Genomic DNA, 2500 nt, shown 5'->3' with positions numbered 1-2500 from the left:
ACACGCGAGAAGGTCTTACTAGCTCTTCATCTAAAAAAAAAAAAAAGAAAAAAAAAAGAAAAAAAAAACTCGTACCTCCATCTTAACACGGCAAGTTGCTATTTTTTTTTCTTTTCTTTTCTTTTTTCTTCGCCTCAGTTGCCATGGCTGGGGTCATACTTCCTTGATCCGTAGCTTAGATATTCCTGTGCATTTTCCTCCTTAATGTAATCATAAATTATTTTGGTATTTGTTTATTGGCAACTTAAGTGGATTTCCTGAAAAGTTACCTTGCGATTATTTTTCTTATTATTTTTTATTAGATGTTGGCATTAAATTACGGTTGATGAGAGTAAATCGCGAGTAGATAATTAAGATTAGTAAGAGTAAATCAAATCAAGTTTGTGGTAAAGAGTAAGACATCAGTAAACTCTGATATATACCAAAGTTGAGGATATACTTGCATCGACCTCTGGGTATACCGATAGATAAAGATAGATTAATAGATAGATCCCTGTCGAGGTACAATAAGCAGAGATTTTGAATAGAGAGATGAAGTTAGATAAAAAAAAAAAGAAATAAGTCTGGCCAAGATTATCTTTTCGTTAATTTATCCTCTATTAATCTATAAAAAAAGACTACTAATTAATCTAATGAGTGGTTCCTACAGGCGATAGTTATTTCCTTAAAGCATTGTGTTAATAAAGATTTATTATTCATGGATTAAACTACGAATTTGATTTTCATGCGCAATAGTGCGTGATATAAACTGTTTGTCATATAATAAAGGAAAAGAAAATGTATGAAAATTAAGAGGAAAGGAAAAGGAGAGAGAGAAAAAAAAAAAAAAAACAAACAGAAAAGAGAATTAAAGGAAAAATAAGAAGAGAAACAGATAAAGGATAGGAACGCAGAGAGAAGAATCAGAAGAATAAGAAGAAAGAAAAAGAAGAAGAAGAAGAAAGAAGTAGAAGAAAAAAAGAAAGAAGAAAGAAGAAGAAAGAGGAAGAAAGAAGAAAAAAAAGAAAAAGAAAGAAGAAAAGAAGAAGAAAGAAAGAAAGAAAAAGAAAAAAAAGAAGAAAGAAAGAAAGAAAAAAAACGAAAGAAAGAAAGAAAGAGAAAGAAGAGAAAAAATGCGTAAAGGAGAAAGAGAGAGAGGAAAAAGCGACATCTCGAGAGGTTCCCTAAACCGCCTGGAGTTCCTTAGGAGAGCCAGCCTTCCATGCATGTAGCTCTTGCAAGGTGACCCCTGCATTCCACGCAGCTGTGCAACTTCAGCTCGGCCACTGCAAGCCAAGCCACCTCCAAGCAAGCTGCATTTATCGGTGTCTTTGGTTCCATGATGATAACATTGCAACGTTGGTCATTTAGGTAAATAAATATGCCATGTTGGGTCTATGTGGATTTTTAAGAAATATATGTTGTGTATCTGTCTTATTCGTGTGTTCTCTCGGTAATTTTGTAAAGTTTCGATAGATATGGAAGGATAATTAGAGAAATAATAATCTTTTAAAGATGTTTTGAAAACGAATGAACAGGAATTTTGTCCGAAAATATATGATTTTTCAGGGATTTCTGAAAACATCGCCTCGTCACCGACTGCATCAAAAAGCTTAGTTCAATAAAGATAATAAAAATAAATAAATAAAACTATGCGCTACAACATTCTTATTTTATCGATCTATCCATGAAGATACACACAAATGTAGAAAAGGCATGAATGAGAATGAATATCTTCACAATACAAGAGATTTCGAATATATCTTTTTCATAAATACATACGCACTTAATTCTGCCAGTTAAATACTCAGTTAAATATTAAATCTCTTGTATTGTGAAGATATTCGTTCTCATTCATTCCTTTTCTACATCAGCATATAGCTATATGGATAGATCGATGAAATAAGTATTCCGTAGCGTATAGTTTGATTTAATCATTTTTATTATCTTTATTGAACTAAGCTTTTTGATAGAGTGTGTGACGAAGCGGTGTTTTCAGAAATCCGTGAAAAATCATATATTTTCGGACAAAGTTCAATATATTTTTTTTGCATTTGTCAACATGAATGCAGTCGAGCTGTAGGCAGGCACGGGCAATGATTAGCTAATGCCCGTTTCTACCCGTGCAACCTGCAATTGCCTTGAAGGTCATTCTCCCCTGGGTCTTTCTCTCTCTCTCTCCCTATCATCACCTTCTTTTATCTCTGCTCAATTATCTGCCACTCCCCTTTTTCCTTCTTCTTCTTCTTCTCTGTCTCTCTCTTACTCTCTTCTTTTTCTTTGCCTCTTTCTGACCTCCTTATTTATTTTCCTCTCTGCCTGTCTGTATATCTCGCTGCTTCGTTCTCCCTTTCTTTTATTCTCTCATAAAAAGAAAGAAAAATAAAAGCAAGAACAATAATAATAAATCTAAAAGCCACAAGAAGATAAAGAAGAAGACAGAAAATCGACGCAATAACAATAACAATCATAAATTCAGAAGACGCAAGAAGACAAAGAATAAAAAAAGAAAAACAAAAAC

The 2500-nt window shown here is 33.1% G+C and overlaps 1 protein-coding gene across 1 annotated transcript in view; it reads right to left on the bottom strand.

Moving 5' to 3' along the window:
* LOC113801284 (NADPH oxidase 5) overlaps positions 1-2500 on the bottom strand; it is a 147774-nt gene that overhangs the window by 140067 nt on the left and 5207 nt on the right. The window lies entirely within an intron of this gene.

The sequence above is a fragment of the Penaeus vannamei genome, chromosome 12 (assembly GCF_042767895.1).
Source record: "Penaeus vannamei isolate JL-2024 chromosome 12, ASM4276789v1, whole genome shotgun sequence".
In the NCBI taxonomy this organism is placed as follows: domain Eukaryota; kingdom Metazoa; phylum Arthropoda; class Malacostraca; order Decapoda; family Penaeidae; genus Penaeus; species Penaeus vannamei.
This window is presented reverse-complemented; position numbering and strand designations above follow the sequence as displayed.